This window comes from Panthera uncia (assembly GCF_023721935.1).
Source record: "Panthera uncia isolate 11264 chromosome B2 unlocalized genomic scaffold, Puncia_PCG_1.0 HiC_scaffold_25, whole genome shotgun sequence".
NCBI lineage: Eukaryota > Metazoa > Chordata > Mammalia > Carnivora > Felidae > Panthera > Panthera uncia.
In genome coordinates, this window is record NW_026057581.1 from 11,893,326 (window position 1) to 11,910,655 (window position 17,330).

Consider the following 17,330-nt stretch of genomic DNA (forward strand, 5'->3'; position numbering starts at 1 on the left):
CCTAGTGTTTGTTGTTCTGATGGCCTGGCAGTCGGAAAGAAGGCACGGCTCTTATTTCAAGGTATCGAGAGCAGTTCTCTGGCTCATTTGTTGATAAAGGAGACCCAGTTGAAATGCCAGGAAAAAAAAAAAAAAAAGATAAAACACCAGAAATTAGTCGTGCAGCTCCAGTCGGATCACACAACCCAGAGGCTGTTTTCGATACCTGGCAAACTTCTGCTCGCCTCTGTTAGTGTTGTAAGAGAAGCCTTCCTAAGCCCCTCCTAAGTGAGGAACTCCCATTGTGATGGCAAATCACAGTGTTTCTTTTTCCTTGATGCCTTCTTTTCCATGCCTATCCGATCCTCAGATGTGACACATAAACTAAAAGTGGAGTGCACTCATTCTGTCACGTCTGTCCCTCTTGAGGCAGTGAGCTCCTTAAAGGCACGGTCCCGGTCTATCTTGTTCACCATTATGAACGTAGAAGCCGGTGAGTAGAGTAAGCACCAAGTAAAAACTTGTCCGGTGAATGAATGAATAAGAAAGCACGCTGTATACCTGAAACTAATATAATATGGTGCATCACTTATAACTCAATTAAAAAGAAGAAGGAGGAGGAGGAGGAGGGGGGAGGGGAAGGAGGAGAAGAAGAAGAAGAAGAAGAAGAAGAAGAAGAAGAAGAAGAAAAAGAAGAAGAAGAAGAGGAAGAAGAAGAAGAAAGAGCTTGGTAAACTGCAGTCACTATGAAAGCCCAGGTTAATTATCATAGCAGACACCTCCTTTCTCCCTTCTGTCCTAACTTTTTGGGGGACGGTTTTTTTTTTTTTTTTTTAGTTCATCTGAGGTATACTTGTCAGTGCTTTCCGGATTCTCAATCTGATTCGCTGTCATTCCTTTTGGCCTCTTTCTGAGACGAGGACCACACTTTGCCCTCAAAAGCATTACACCCCCACAGTGCCAGGACTGGGTCCCGCCCTCGCTCGGGGCGCCCTTCTGGCTCTAAGAGGGGAAACGTGGCAGCCGCCTGTGGATGATTGGGAAGCAGACAGGGGTCTGGCGTAGCGCTTCAGTCCAACGTGTCTCGTCGTCCCCGAGACCACTCATGTAAGTCCCTGTACCTCAAGCACGCTCCTCGAGAATACGCAAGTCAAAATAATGTGATACTATTGGCCCGGCGAAAGCTGTTCCTGGCTCTGTCCTAAAGGAGGGGAAAAAATCAAGAAGTCCAGGTGTGGAAAACATTAAGGATCAGGATATGAATAGGTCTTTTCTTTAAAAGCAACAAACAAACAAAAATTCTCCAGTCCTTCTCCGGCAGGGCCTCAGCGTGCCTCTTCTGTGTACGTGTGGAAGTGTTATCCTCGGTGGGCGGGAATGGCAGACAGCCAAGTGGAAAATTTCACAGCCCTGCAAACCTCCAGCTCACTAAACCCTGTAAACCAGCAATCGGAGGGAGCCGTGTGGCAGGGACCAAATAACGATGCGCCTGCACATGCCTCAGTCACCCACCTTCCACTCCCCCCTTCCCTTTGCTTCCGGCTCTGATCCAGCCTGCACTTTCTCTCTCTCTCTGAGCCTCCCGACAGCTCTGCTTCTGGTCCTTGGGCCTCCCTGGACCCCTCAATGGAAGGGGAGTTGTAGCACAGCGGCCCGTGCAGACTTTTGCACGTTTCGGTGCCCCAGGGATAGTTGACTGTTGGTGCCTGGCCAAAACTGGCTTTTAAATCCTGGCTCCGAGCTCAGTAACAGGCTTATGACCACTAATAATACTTGGCGTTTACATAGTGCCTTTCTTCCCGGGAACTGTGAGTACTTTGCAAGAGTGATCCTACTGATCTTTGCAACAACCCAGCGAGGTATGAAACCGGCAGAAGGTGATGGTCCTAGCCCCCTCCCTTTTGCAGAGAGTGAAATCAACTGGCATGTTTTGAGGCTGTGTTGCAAATTTGCATCTCAGCTGGGATTGCATCAGAAGTCTCCCAGAATTGTCTTCAACTTTATGGGTGGCAGTGGTGGGGGAGGGGGCGGGGGTTGCGGATAGGGACGGGGCAGGGAGGGTCGCGAGCGACCTGGGGGGAGAAGGCTGGCCAGACCACGCTGTGTCTCCTGGGTCAGGAGCAAAGATACTACATTTCTCTTTGAAGGCGAGGGTACTGGAAAATGGTCTCTGGTGAGCTGTCAGTCTAATTGATCTGATCGCGAGACTTCTTTTGTTGAGATAAGGAGTGATTGGATGATGCATTTACCTTTTTCTTTTTCTTCTTTTCTGCTACTCCCGTGCTAGGTATTTCTCACTCCTCTGGAAGGAAGAAAGAACACGCCTGAGCCGGGAGCACTCCAGCGTCTTGTGGGACGTCTCCATGGTGAAGGATAAGCCAGGGCTACCTGTGAACAGCGCACAGTGAATGTTGTAAGTTAACCAGAGCGCTGCGGTGGCTTGCCTTGGAAGGTTTTGTGAATCATTGGATGTCACTGAGCCAGGGCGATGAAGGGGTATTAGCCTGAGTTCTAAGTGATCATCCAATTAATTTCTTTTTTTAGAGGAGTGGTTCTGTCTTTCTTTGCCGTGAGCCTGTCTTTCTCTCGGCTTCTGTGGGGCACTGCTCATTATCTACGTCTGGTGTCCAAGAGACGAATATAGTGATTCCTTTCGCTGTTGGAACGCCCTTTCTCCTGGTACACTTACGCAGTGTCAGGTTCAGAGCAAACTCTTTCAACTGGGCTATTACGATTCTTTTAGGTTGGTGGGTAGGGAGTCAAATCCTCTGGGCTAAGGATCAGCAACCGGGATTTCCACCCAGCAATTATGTTTATTTATGTGAAGTTTTTTTCTGGAATGAATTTTTTTTTTCCTGGCTTTCAAAAATCTGAGGTATGCAAATACAGTCGGTGGTTTTTGGGTGCCTCTCTTATTCAAAACGGGCTGATTTACTGGTTGGTATTAAGGTGCAGGGGCAGGATTTGGGGGTTAGTAAAGCATCAGCTGCCGGTTGCTTTTCACGAGAACTTTAGTATCGAGGAGTTGAAGAGATAGCACACTATGGATATCAAGGAGCTTATCCGCCACAAAACTCAGAAATTGGACCAGCTGTGTTGCTTTCTGGAGATTTTACCTCATTGCTAAATTGTGTCCAAAAAAGAAAAGAAAGAAGTTGACAAAGTTTTAATGGGGGAAAGAATACAGCTGCAGGAAACCCAGGATTGGCTGTCAATGTATTGTCTTCAAGTTTTAGAAAACTAAGAACCAGCTTTGACCAGGACTCTGTGTGTGTGTGTGTGTGTGTGTGTGTGTGTAAAATACATACATGCATATTTATATGCATACATATTTAATATATATCATGTATTTGTGTATATATTAAATATACATAAATACATATATTTGTGTGTATGTATACATCTATAATTTTATATAAGTTTTTAGCTTATTCAAAAAAATTTTTTAATGTTTAGTTTTTGAGAAAGAGAGAGAGGGAGACAGAGCATGAGTGAGGGAGGGGCAGAGAGAAGGAGACCCAGAATCCGAAGCAGGCTCCAGGCTCCGAGCTGTCAGCCCAGAGCCCGATGTGGGGCTCGAACTCACAAACCGTGAGATCATGACCCAAGCCAAAGCTGGATGCTTAACTGACTGAGCCACCCAGGCGCCCCTCTTTTTAGCTTCTTAATAATTCAGTCAGGAAGCTTTTCCAGGCATTTTTTTCACCTCTATTTTCCCAGTTGCACAAATGATTTTGAAAGAGTAAGATACTGCAGCGGGAGGAGTGCGTATATCAGGGAGGAAAAGCATTGACACTGAAAAATAAAATTTCCACTGCATTTTTTTTAATTTCATGGTTTTCTGAAAATTTGTATTAAAATAGGCTGCTTTACCCGTATTTCCTCAGAGTTAAATAGTCCTGTTAAAATAAGCTTATTAAATTTAAAATCTCCCAGTGCCACATGTCACTGGTGGAAAACACTGGAGTTTTAGTGTGTTAGCATTTTGTGCATGTGATCATGCTGGTTCTGGTGGAAGTATATAGCTCCCAGAATCAACAGACCCGAACTCGATTCCTGGTCCTATGGTTCATGTCAAGAAAGTCTGAAACCTTTGGCAAGTCACTACTCCCCATGAAGTGTTATTTTGTTAAGTCTATATGTTACTCTTTTATTTTGTACATCTATATGCAACAAAAAATAACCTGTTAATGGATAGGTTGACATCTTCGTTTGGGGTCCCTGTAAGGGGCACAGTGTTGTGTAAGGCACTTGAATACTTACTAAAAAATCTCTCTTATTGTAAAAATTTCTGTCACTGTTGGGGTACCTGGGTGGCTCAGTCGGTTGAGCGTCCGACTTCGGCTCAGGTCATGATCTCGCGGTTCGTGAGTTCAAGCCCCGCATCGGGCTCTGTGCTGACAGCTCAGAGCCTGGAGCCTGCTTCCCATTCTGTGTCTCCCTCTCTCTCTGCCCCTCCCCTGCTCATGCTCTGTCTCTCTCTGTCTCAAAAATAAATAAATAAAAAATAAATAAATAAACATTAGGGGCGCCTGGGTGGCTCAGTCGGTTAAATGTCCGACTTCGGCTCAGGTCACGATCTCACGGTCCGTGAGTTCGAGCCCCGTGTCGGGCTCTGTGCTGACGGCTCAGAGCCTGGAGCCTGTTTCAGATTCTGTGTCTCCCTCTCTCTGACCCTCCCCCGTTCATGCTCTGTCTCTCTCTGTCTCAAAAATAAATAAACATTAAAAAAAAATTTTTTTTTAACTTTCTGTCACTATTAAGGAATCATTTGGATCCTAGAGTAGTAGTGCATTTTACTAGAAATGATCTTCCCAATCAGGTGGCCTTGAGAATACACTTTTGGTGACTTCTTTATCTCTGGTGACATTTTAGAAAGCATTTTCATCTCAGGAAACAAGTGTCTTATGGAAAAAACGCTCTAGGTTTCAGGTTGCATTTAAATGAATAAATGCAGATACTAAAATCAAAATAGCTTTTGTTTCAAATCTGGTGGGTTTTTTTTTTTTAAACCGTTGCTTTGAAATGCTCATGTGATACCCTGTCAAACCCCAAACATTAAATGAGGTTTTCAAAGAAGTTCTGAAGTGTAAACTTGAAGATGCCACATGGCCAACTAAAGTAATTTTAAAATCCTTCTGTGAAGGGAGTGTGTTGAGAGAAAGGAAGAAAGTACTAAATTCTAGTGAACTCCTTCGGAGCTTAGGACTTCCTCTTCCAGACTGCATTTGCTTTGTAGGGAGTGGCAGGGGGGCAGGGTCCCAGTTTTCTCAGCAAGTTGTGAAATGAGTCATCTTGGCCATTAGTAATCTTTTAGGATCCTAGGGTTTTTTTACATTGAGTTCATACTTTGGGGTCCTTGGGGTCCGAAAGCCTATGCCGTAGGGAAGGCAGGAGATTTTCAAAGAACGTGTGCTCGCGCATAGATGGTGTCGGAATGTAGAGAAACATTGGAGGAACTGTCATAGCAGCTATTGGAATGGGTGGCTTCTGTCCTCAGAACTCCTTGCAGATTGCACCACAAACATATTGCCTCTGCAGGACCCCTCGGCCTGTTGCCACTAACCGCCTCTCAAATCTGCCACCGTCTTTCTGGCAGATGAACGTCGCTCCTGGAGGTGTCTCAGACTATGGTATCTTTGTACAAGAAGGGGATGGTAAGGAAAACTTACCTACGGGTCAGGAGATCCGGGTTTTCTGCATGATGTTGCGGTTAACCTTGGAACTTTGGAACCCCTAGAGCCCCAGGGGCCTGATTTAGGAGGAGTAACATGAGAAAGTTGAGTTAAGTGGCCTCTGGTGGTTCTTCCTGCCCTACATGTCACGTTGCATAATGTATCAGCTTGGAGGAGGCAGGCTGGACGTTGCTTTTACCCCGTTTGGCTTCTAAAAGTCAATGATTTGGCACGACTTCAATTTACAACCGCTTTTTTTTTTTAAGTTTATTTCTTCATTTTGAGAGAGAGAGAGAGAGCACAACTGGGAGGGGCAGAGAGAGAGGGAGAGACAGAATCCCAGGCGGGCTCTGCTCCATCAGTGCTCAAAGTCACGAACTGTGAGATCATGACCTGAGCGGAGATCGAGAGTCAGGTGCCTAACCAACTACACCACCCAGGTGCGTATAACTGCTTTATAAAATGTTGAGCATAATCTTATGGCAAAAAACCCACGATAGATAGATAGATAGATAGATAGACAGATAGAGTGTGAGTTTGTCATCATCATGACATCCTTTCCACAGGACCCTCCCAGATACCATAGGACAACTCAAAGGTGTTCATTTGAGTGCCTTCTAAGAGTACAGTTTTAGTCATTTAAATCAGTTGTTTAAATTAAATTTAGTCATTTAAATTTAAATTTCGTCATTTAAACCACAAGTCATTGGTTTTTTTGAAAATTAAATACGAGCCACTTTTGAAACTAAGTTTTTAAAAACTGTCCCCCTCCACTCAAATATTGCTTTGCGTACATGCAAGGAGGCAGTGCTGATCTCTATTTCTTTCTTAAGCTTTTCTGCTTCTCGAGTTACCTTTCAGAGCAGCCTCTCCTGACCTGTGTAACACCCACCTTGTCCCTCTGTGCTCGCTAGCCTACTTCATTTTCCTTTGAATCACCTATGTATTACATATTTACTTGTTAATTGTCCATTTCCTCAACCAGACTGTAAGCCCCATGAAAGCAGGGATATTATTATTATTACTATTATTATCATCATCATTATTATCAGATGGATCCACAACACCTGTGGCTGAGTACTGAGTGGGTACTCAGTAAATAGTTGACTGAATGTCTAAGGAAAGTGTTAGTTACCCCTTAGAAAAGGGAATATAAACACGGTTCTCATGAGACTTGCTTGCATCTGATAGTCGTTTCATCATGTTAGGGGGGTGGCCTGGAGAGATCATCTATTTTCTTTTCCTTAGAAATAGACACTAAATGTCTGTGATGGGTATAAGTAAATGTGGGAAAGGAAACAATTTGTTTTAAAAAATGTTTTAGGGGCGCCTGGGTGGCTCAGTCGGTTAAGCGGCTGACTTCAGCTCAGGATATGATCTCACGGTCCGTGAGTTCGAGCCCCGAGTCGGGCTCTGTGCTGACAGCTCAGAGCCTGGAGCCTGTTTCAGATTCTGTGTCTCCCTCTCTCTGACCCTCCCCCGTTCATGCTCTGTTTCTCTCTGTCTCAAAAATAAATAAACGTTAAAAAAAATTTAAAAAAATGTTTTATAGAACTATCAATAGAGTTTGGGGATTTTCTGATACTTAAAAAAAAAAAAATCCTGCATGGTGCTGCACCTTGTGTATTTCCTGTCATTTTCCATTTGAGTGGTTCGCTTCATCAGTTGTGTTTGAGCTGCCTGACCTGGCTTTCTGTGAATGGTGGCGGTTTTGTCTCTTACCGTCACACCATTTCATTACCTTCGATGCTTACACTTGTTCCCAAAGTGGGAGCCAGGCTTGAAGGACAGGATCTACCTAAAAAGAAACTCACCGTTTACTGAATAGCATCATTTACATTTCCTTCACTTCTGGATGATGCACAAATTGGGTCAAGGAAATAGTATGCCCATACCAGTTGGGTCCATCCAACGGCTCCACGGTGTGAGAAGGGGAATTCACAAAGGCTTTCTTAGGGCGGCATCATCCTACGTGGCTTTTGAGGGTGACAACAACAAAGGCTCCCTGGATTTTTGTGTGTTTCTTGACCCCTTTTGCCAAAGAACTTCTGAGTGCAAGAGTTACGTTTTTCCTCGGAAGAAACAGGAGGGCCAAAACAAACACCTGTGTGCCTATTTAGACAGCATTATGCTGTCTTCCTAAGCTTTGAAAAACGGCAGCTGAATTTCTAATCCCCAGAGTGAGAGAATTACATACACACGCTCTGATAAGAGTGATTTGGGAATTTCCCACGTGTCTGTCAATTTGTACCTTTTAGATTTGCCATCTGTGACACCAAATTCTCTAGCACTATCATAAAAAAGAAAAAAAAAAACCCAAACCCTGAAGTAGATAGGGGGATCAGGTTCTGGGGAGATTTTGCTGTGAGAATAATGAGAAGCCCCTCTCGATGCTTTCAGTCCTTGCTCTGGACGGTCCTGGGGATGGGAGTGCATGTTGTGAAGGCTCTGACTGAGCCATTCTGTGCAAGTACTCGGGGCCATCTTGTGTGGCCTCGGGTCTCCTGGTGTTTTCAGCCTTACCCTTTTCTTTGCACTTCTCAGACTTCCTTTAACCACGTCTTAGTGGTGGTGTCACTAGTTCCTGGCCATTGCCCCTTCGGCAGGCCCTTGGAGCGACTGCTTCTGAGAGTTGATGTCAGAGGTGCTTCCTGAGGCCTTGGCAAAGTCCAGCACGTTCCAGGCACTCCCCTTCCCCTTGTCTTCATTTTCCCCCAGCCCTCAGCCTCCCCCCTCCCGGCATCTCTGCATCTCGGGAAGGAGAGGGAGATACACAGGACACCCAGACGTTGTGGAAGCAAAAATAAACACTCGTGCATCTTCTACAATATTCGTGCTCTGTTGGGGAAAGGACACGTCCACGACCTGGTAAGGCTGCTTTCCAGCCGAGTAGTGCTGAGGTTAAAAGGCTTTGTGTTCTCTTTAAGATTGGAATTCACTAAATAAAGGATACTTATTAAAAGACTGCTGTGTGCCAAGGTGTGCTGAAGTCCGTTAGGGAAACAGTGATGTGTCATCGATATTTGCTGCTCTCGGAGACTTTGCTGATGGAGCCCTGGGTGGGGGGCTATGCACTTGGCATGGGAGTCAGGTGCCCCAGAAGGGATGGTGGGTAAGGGTGTTCAGAGCTGGGTTTTCAGGGAAGGCTTCAAGCACTGATGCACATCAGAATTAGACCTTGAAGCAAAGGCAGGACTTTAGCCCGATGTCTGTGTGTGCTTTGAGAAGGCAAGGGAGGGAGAGCAGATACAACTAGTCTCTTACTTACCTGCTCCTGCATCTGGGCAAACGAGACTTCATGGTCAGAAAGTTCTCTCCATCAGAAACGATGTTGTAAGACAGCCAACAAAGACATAGAGTGGGGATTTCTAGCATCAGAGAACCATTCTCTTTTAGGATCAGTCTTAGATGTTTATTTGCAAAAGCTGAAGCAAGCCCTCGGGTCACTTAAAGAAATGATGCCCTTCAACCCAAGTAAGTATAGTGTTTTGAACTTGAACTTGAAGACAGAAACCACACCCAGAAGTAAAAATACTTCTCGAGGGGTGTTTTTTGAAGCACCCACTGGTGAGGAATCCTTGTGCACCAAAGCAGTGACTAGCTAGTGGGGCTGTCCCAGGAGGGAAATAGCCTCTGAAAATTCTTTCAGATAGAGATCAAGCAAGTCCCATGTTCCTGGACATCTCCGAGGTTGATCGGATCCATCATCTTTGTTAAAATATGACTGATGTTACTTATTTCTTACACACTATATCATACCTTAGACTTTGAACCCCTAAAAGAGTGTTGTTTTCTTTTGCTTCCCTACAGAAAAGTGAGGTGCAAACAGGAACAAAATAACATTGTTTTGTCAGAAAGCCCGAACAAAACCTATTGGTTCTTTCTCACCAGCAAAGAAATTGTTCCTTGGGACCGATGTCGAAAAAGACCAAGAGAAAGATAACTTTGTTCTTTTAATTCTCCCCAGTTTTTCACTTTGGTGAAACAATCATTTGTCAAGTACCAGAAAATCATATCATGTAACCGCTCCCCTGATGAATATTCATGTTAAATTTCAAGTGGTAGCTATACAGTAAATCGTGCTAAGTGGAATCTTATGGAAAGAATTGACTCATCACCTGTACCTCTTGAACATTAAGCTAACTGTTTGCAGGCACCTAAATACATATGTTTGCCTGATTCAGAAAAAGTAATTTTCAACAAGTGTAAAATGCTTTTTAGGGGTGTCTGGGTGGCTTGGTCAGTTAAGCGTCCGACTTCGGCTCAGGTCATGATCTCACGGTTCATGGGTTCGAGCCCTGCGGCAGGCTCTGTGCTGATGGCTTGGAGCCTGGAGCCTGCTTCAGATTCTGTGTCTCCCTCTCTCTCTGCCCCTCCCCCACTTGCTCTCTGTCTCACTCTCTCTTTGGAAAATAAATAAACATTAAAAAAAATTTTAAATGCTTTTTAGGTGGCGTAGTAAAATTCATTGTTTGAAGCCTATGTTGGAGGAAGTTGGTTTTTCAGTCTTTTTTTTTTTCTATTTGTGCTTATGTTCTAAAATGACTTAAGTAGAACCCCTCCCCCCGTGGAAATTTTAATGGGATACAAGTGGCAATCTTTTTAGAATCTTCCATTTCTAAAACTCAGGCAAGTTCTTGTCACCCTTTGGACTCTAAGCCATCTTCTTCCATGTAGAAATTCCACGTCTTTCCCTGTGTCTTTACAACACACATCTTGCTCACCATCTCCCTTCTGGCCTCAAGTGTCGGGCCAGGATGAGGCTTGTCCACCATGCCGGCCGAATTCCCTGCAAAGGACCCTTGCACGAGTACCTGGACCTTTCAGCCTGCACACGGCCGTCCTCGTGGACTTTGAGATGCTGCACTCTGTGCATCTAGAAATGAAAACAGTCTTGCTAGAATAGTTTTCTAAAATTTCCGTTAGTTTGCTCTTCATTTCATTTTCCTTTTTTTCTTCGCCAGCCTTTGTAGTTTGCATAGAACTGAAAAATTGTAATTTCTCCAGGGCTAAAATCCAAGACTTTAATAGGCAGTCTTAATGCCCTGGGCTTCTACGAGTTGCTACCCGTTATAAGCGTTGTAAAACTGACTCTGCGGAACAAAGAGAGCTGGGCACAAAGACTGCTCCCTTCTTCTACCATGGCAAGCCCTAGTTTTCCAGTCTTCTTTGCCTTTTCTTCTTTGTTTGCCAAGAAAAGGGGGCACGGGATTAGGATGTTATTGTTCAGAAAGGGGACAGCTGTGGCCTGTACAAACAGATTTCTTTTCCCTTCCTTTTGGCAACCTCAGTCGCTCTACCTGTTTTCTGGGTCTCACGCTTCTGCTTGTGAACAAGCTCCCTTCCCCCGTTTTCAGGACACTGAGAAATTCACCATACAAATGTCCGTTGGTGACTGACTGCGTATCTACCGGCTCCCATAATTCATAGTAGAGTCATTCGGCCTTTCTGTGAAGTGAGTTTCTTGCCCCTACTCTGTCACCAGCACACGGGGCACAAGTGCAGATGAAAAGATAGCATGTCAAGGTGAGGGCGATGGGTCCTGTCAGCCTGTCGCTCCCTTTAGTAGAGGAGATTAGCTGCCAAGCGGTGTTTTGTTGCTGTCATTGGAGTTGGAAATCCAGGTTCCCAGCACTCTGGCGATCTATTTCTGTGCCCCAGCAATGACGACACCTTATCCTAGCAACCTGCGGGCTGGCACTTCTCTAAAGGCAGGCGAGGGAGTGGCAGTGGAAGACGGTGGCCTCCGGGGGGTCAGAAGGGAGTTGGCAGTCACGTTGCTCGTGGAGGAGTTTCCATTTCCTTCATCTGGGAAGGCCTCCAGGAAGGGATGTCAGTATCCTGGGACTGTCCCTTACTGAGGATAGTGGACCACGTGGTCGTTCTGATACAGATAGCATGCATGACGAATAACCGACCGATGAGTGGGTAGTCCAGGCGAACGTGGGGACTGCCAGGCCAGGATACTAATCCATCTCAGAACATTGGATGGTATCAGTTTTGCTTGTGAGTTGGGTTAATGTTCTGGTCGTTCATCAGCACTGGCGTTCAGAGTTGGGGACACGGGGAGCTGTTTGCGAGGAATCGGGTCAGGAGAGGGAGCATAGAGGGAAACACCACGGCGTTTGATCTTGGTTCCTTTTCCTGTTGACCCTTCTGACCTGAAAGCAGCCGGGTGTCACCAGAGCTTCCTTGCTGTGCTCCTGTAATTGATCCACGTACCCAGCATTGAAAAGGAACACTACTAACCTTGTCCTCTTCTTCTTAATTACTCTCTTCCTCCCTTTATGTCAAAATGAATTGGCGCCCAATAATTTTTTTTCCCCTTTTCTGATTTGGATCCAGAAGAACGTAGAAATCCTGAGTATTATATCTTAAAGTCTCTCACCTAGTTGGCCTTGTCTAGATGAAGTCTAAAGTTGGGCCACCAATCGACATTGGATGCCTTGGGGACTTTATTCTATAGGCACTTCATTGTGGAGGCTCCCAGCCAATGACTCTGGATGACATTTTCTCCTAGGGTTGCTTCTGTCTGTGTTAGCACGGAGATGTTAGGACATTTTTCACGAAGAAAGAGCTAAGGGCAGGTCTACTTGGAAACCTTACTGAGAGATGGAAAGCGAGGGAATCTGATAAACGGGATGTCCCCGGGACATTTGAAACTTACAAATGATATAAAGTATCATTAGTACTTTTCCTTTCATTACCGAGAGAATTTCCGCGCTGTCAGAAACCTCTGATCATTTCCTCCACTGAATGACCATACTTGTCTAAGATGTAACCGTATGGTACTGTGTCTCCATGCCGGGGAAGCCAGTTCATACGGGGTCACTGAACATTTTCAGCGTAGCTTTTATACACTCGGCAGATGCTGATTCCCTCTTCCCTACCTGGAATAAGGATAGATGTTGAAGATCCAGGACTGGAATTAAGAGAAATGATGTGGGGACAAAAAAGAAGCATGTAGGTAGCTGTTTATACTCTCAGAGCATCCTATGTCCCCAACATGTTTCTTAACAAATAAAATAATTCAGTTCTATTTGATAGTGGGTGGTGTGCCCAAAAGGTCATCATTTAAGTTGTTGAAGTGGGTTTTTTTTTAATTTATTTTTATTTTTGTTTTTTTCTTTATTTGAGAGAGAACGTGAGTGGGGAAGGGGGACAGAGGAAGAGAGAGAATCTTTTTTTTAATTCTGTTTATTTGAGAGAGAGAGAGAGCAGGGGAGAGGGGCAGAAGAAGAGAGAGAGAGAGAATCTTTAAGCTCCATGCTGAGCATGGAACCTGACATAGGGCTCGATCCCATACCTCTAGGATCATGACCTGAGCTGAAATCAGGAGTCAGACACTCAACTGACTGAGCCACCCAGGGACCCTGGGAGGGTGGGGAGAGAGAGAAAGAGAGAAAGAGAGAGAGAAAGAGAGAATGAATCTTACGCAGGCTCCAGGCTTAGCGCAGAGCCCGACTTGGGGCTTGATCCCATGACCCTGGGACTCAATTGACTGAGCCACCCAAATGCCCCAAAATGGTTTAAATTATAGAAGACCCTGTATTCCTAGAACAATAAATACCTATTATATGCTTTTTGATATTGTAGTGAAGTAGAGGTTTTTTCTTTAAAAAAGAAAGATCGTTATGTAACTCTTAATCCAATATTTAATGGTAAATAGTCATTCTTCCTCATGGTATGCAGGCAGAGAAGACTGTTCTCTCACATTGATATGGATAATGAATGCAACTAATGTGAATTATGATAAAGTTGGAAGAGTAAAACCTTTCTCTCGGTTTGATGGTTGCTATTTTTTTTTAGTGTTCATTTATTTTTGAGAGAGAGAGAGAGAAAGAGAGTGAGCAGAGGAGCAGCAGAAAGAGAGGGAGACAGAGAATCCCAAGCAGGCTTTGCGCTGTCAGCACAGAGCCCGACCTGGGGCTCACACTCACAAACGGTGATATCATGACCTGAGCCGAAGTCAGATGCTCAGCCGACTGAGCCACCCAGGCACCCCAAGGTTTGACGATTGCTTATTTTTTAAGAAACTGGGTATGGCAGATGATACCCAATTAGGCCTCATGGACCTCCTGCTTCATATGTTTGTTTTCACAGCCTACCTAGATTCACAGTAGGCTCTCTTGAGTTTGTTGTTGTCAGTCACAGAGGTAGGCATGACTGTAAATGGTAAGTACTAAGGAAAGGCTAGAGATGCCTTGGGTTCAGTCCAGGAGCGGGAGCATCAGGCTAAGAATGGACATCTGGGGTCTCCTCCCATTCCCGCCCCTCTGCGACCATGAGCAAGCGCTCTCTGTGCCTGTATTTCCTTGTCTTCCAAAGGAAGATAGTTATCACTCCCACTCAACGGTATTAGACTTAAAGGTATTATTCCAAATAAGAGACATTTGGAATCCTATTTGGGTTCAAATCCCAGACGTGCCACTCATGAGCTGTGTGTCCTTGGGAAACTGCCCAACTTCCCGGAGTCCTGTTCCCCTTTCCTTTAAAATAGGGTTGGTCAGACCCACCTTGCAAGATTGCTGAGAGAATTAAATGAGATAACATGTTGTTTTGGCCCAGTGATTGCTCCCTAGTAACTGTGCCAGCTGTAGGATGATAAACTTCACAGAAGAGAATTTATCATGATGTGTTGCTGAAATGAACAGGTAAAGAACTACTATTTGCTGGTCTCTTTGTCGTAGAAATGGTCCTTCTGCAATATCAATTGTCATTAACCGTCAATGTCATTGCATTGATAGTGAAATCAGTTATGTATTGTTAAAACCTTCTGCTACTTTGACATCTATGGTAGATTAGTTACGATGGTATAGGTGATAACACTGGTCAGATTTATCCATGTGCATATCTGCTGAGGGCCCTTGGAATTTTAGGTGATTTTTTTTCATATTAGTCAAACTGAAAGGCCCAGTGGGTTTGGAAGATATGATAGTCTCGTCTATAAAAAGAGTAGGGAGATTCCCAAAGGCTATTGAGATGAGTGAAACTCTAAAAAAGAAAAACATTATTATATATTTTTGTGTAGTTACCATGTCTAGGTGCTGGTAGGTAAAAATGACCTAGTGCAGTTCTTTTGAGTGCAAGATAGAAAAATCCAGAAGATAGATATACACGTCCCTGTCTCTTCTTTCAGCAAATGTTTGCTGAGTGTGTGTTCTAAGGAGGACATCCGCAATGGCTGAAGGAGCTTTCAGTTACTAGGAGGGATGAGAAAATAGGCAACCACTTTATACTGTTGCAAGTATAAAGCTCCATCAGTGGTACCCACGGGATGCTATGGATGCAGACCAGTCTGGCAACTTCCAGAGTCAGAGAGGCCTTCATCCTCAGACTTGAAGAATGGGCGGGTGTTAGGCAGGAAACAAAGAGAGTGTATTGGTATGTACATACTGTGTAACAAACAACCCCAACATTTAGTGGCTTCCTACAACAAACATATTTCTTGTGATGCTGCATGTCAACTGGGCGCTTCTAGTCCAGCCCACTTGGCTCGGACTGGTTGAACCGTGATGACCTCATCCCGACGTCTAGCTGCTGAAGGAGAGGCAAGCTTCATCTGGGATGGCTTGTGCCTGCTCCACGTGGCCTCTCATTCGCCAGCGCGCCGGTCTGAGCTTCTTCATATCGCAATCTCAGGGGTCCCAAGGACAGCAAGAGAGGACAGACCCCAGCACACAAGTGCCTTTCAACCTCTGCTGGCAAGAGCCTTGCTCATCTCCCTTTGGCCAAAGCCAGCCGCCTAATGAGCCCAGATTCAAGGGAGGAGGGAGACAGCAGCTTTGTTGCATGGTGGACAATGTGCGATGAGCTCAGGGGTAAGGAGAGAAGCTGGTGCATTGGAGCCACAACTAATCCAGAGTGGCTAAAGCAGAGCCGGCCAGAAGCGTCAGGCTAGGAGGCCAGACCGTGAAGTGCCTTCTCAGGAAGCTCTGCCGAGATGCTGGGAGTCTGTCTGGAAGACCGGAGAAGAGTCGTCGAAGGATTTTAATCAGGATGTTGACCCAGTCAATAAGATCGACAAAAACGTGGTTGGATGGCAAAAGCCTGAAAGCATTTCTTAGCCCGGACAATTGAGGGGCGTTTCCAAAAAGATGTCCCAGGCGTAGCTCGGGGAAGGCAGAAGTGCTACAGCTGAGAGCTGGTTCCAAGTTGACATATGCTTTCTAAACAGTGTGACCAGACAAAGGGCGGCGGTACTCCGAGGTAGGTCCAGGAAGACAGAGGTGCAGGTCATGAGCCCTAGACGTATGAAGTCTGCAGAACTCAGAACACCTTGAGGGAGTTAGATCTCGCTGGCAGCATTTATCACATCAGCCACTCACTGGCGCGCTCCCGCCAGACCCCTGTGGACTGGGATTCCCAAGTATCTGCCAGTGGGTTTATTGAAAGACCGTCTCTGAAAGCGCTGTCTCCTGGCGGGCGATTTTATGACGTCACCCCCGTTGAAGACTCTTCTTTCCAACAGGTCTCCCAGCGACCCCAACACAGACAGTGTGTTCCAAGGGCCCTCGGGCACTGTAAAAAAATCCTTCTCTGCCCTCTGACGGGACCAGGTCTCGCCCATTAATTTCTAGAACTGACCTTTTAACTGTACTATGAAGTATAACTCTTTATAACTACTAAAATAGAAACGACTGTTTCATTTCACTAATTCGAGTCACCGAGAGTGAGAACTTGTGGTTTTTCACCGATACGTTCGGGGGCCAGTTTGTTGTCACTGAAGGTGCCCGATATCAGGGTGGGGTGGGGACGACGGGATGTTTCAGGCCTCCGACGGTAACTCAAATGCTGAAAGTAATTATCTTTTATAGGTAAAAAGCGGGGAGAGGGGCGCCGAAATGTGCATGAAGGAGATAATAACTTGCCATGTTTTCTTTCAAACTTTTCAGTAAAAGAAGAAAAAAATAATAATACAGAAGAGTGTAGGCAGGGCGGTTCAGGGTGCCACAGATGGTCTGTGATTTCTTCTGTCCTTGCGTGATGGACAGCATCCTTAACCATATAACTGAGAATACTTGGAAAATGAGGGGCTAGAGGAAGACAGGAAGGCAAACTGAAAACCCAGAATGTGATCCGGTGAGCTGAGTCCCGTGTCCTCCCCATTTAAAGGGTTCCAACAGCCTTTTATAAATCACCTTCTGGTGAGGACCCTTGGCCATATGAGCTCTTCATTTCGTGCTCACCGATAGGGGAGCGTTATGTCAGCATCGACTGCAGTCGGGGGGCACTGCTCTGCACGGCCGCGCGGTTTAGCGCCTGTACGTGCCAGCTGTGACTGGCAGGCACTGATACCTCAATGGGATGTATTTTCAAGGACAGGAAAGGGTTTGAGGAACCCCAGTGTTGGGTCAAAGGCCGAAGGCATTTTTTTTTTTTCCTGCTGAGAAACAGCAAGCGTGTTAGGTGTTTGTATCAGAGTCTTAGTCAAACAATTACATGGAGGACTGATAAAGAAACGTGCAGCGGGAGACCTTGTAATTTAAAGGGCCCAGATTTGGCGAGCGGCATACTCACGTGACATAGAAATGAAAACATGGCATGTTTCGGAATCCCTAATCCTGCCTATTTGCTTTAATAGCAGATCATCGCATAAACACTGACTCGTTGCGTTTGACACTAAAAGAAAGATTTGGTGCATTGTGCTCTGTCTGGTCCGGCTTCCAGCACAGA

The 17,330-nt window shown here is 45.4% G+C and overlaps 1 protein-coding gene across 3 annotated transcripts in view; it reads left to right on the top strand.

The window, feature by feature from the left end:
- Positions 1-17,330, top strand: part of ATXN1 (ataxin 1) — a 253,090-nt gene that overhangs the window by 92,711 nt on the left and 143,049 nt on the right. For all 3 annotated transcript variants that reach the window (XM_049654860.1, XM_049654861.1, XM_049654859.1), the window contains one exon: positions 2,267-2,392. The gene's annotated coding sequence lies outside the window, so the exon portion shown is untranslated. The remainder of the gene's footprint in view (positions 1-2,266; positions 2,393-17,330) is intronic.